The sequence below is a fragment of the Pteropus vampyrus genome, unplaced genomic scaffold (assembly GCF_000151845.1).
Source record: "Pteropus vampyrus isolate Shadow unplaced genomic scaffold, Pvam_2.0 Scaffold338, whole genome shotgun sequence".
In the NCBI taxonomy this organism is placed as follows: Eukaryota; Metazoa; Chordata; class Mammalia; order Chiroptera; family Pteropodidae; genus Pteropus; species Pteropus vampyrus.
In genome coordinates this window covers 729113-729530 of record NW_011889119.1, presented here as the reverse complement: position 1 = coordinate 729530, position 418 = coordinate 729113, and positions in this window count along the sequence as shown.

Below are 418 nucleotides of genomic sequence, written 5' to 3'. Positions count from 1 at the left end.
AAAATCTTGGATTCATGAGGCCTGACGGCATCTGCTTTTGCCCTGTGGGAGCACCATCCTGAGACTCCACGCAGTGAAAAAGCCTGAGACGAAAGGGCATCTGCAGAGAGGGTAGACAACACAGCTGATCCCCCAGCTGAGTGCGTCTTTCTGAAAAATAATACATTGTTATTCTAATCCTTTAAGTGTTTTGCAGGGAGTACTACATCTTGACCCTTCACTTCCCAGGTTCCTGTAGACCTGTGAATGCCCTTGCATCATATCTTAAGGGAACCTTACATTGTATTATGTCCTGATGTTATTGACCCACAAATGATGCACGACAGAAGACATAATTCTTTGATTTTTCTTTAGGATTTCCATCTGTGGCCTAAATGCACTGCTGGAAGAGTATTTTCGGAGAGTGAAAGGAAGACTC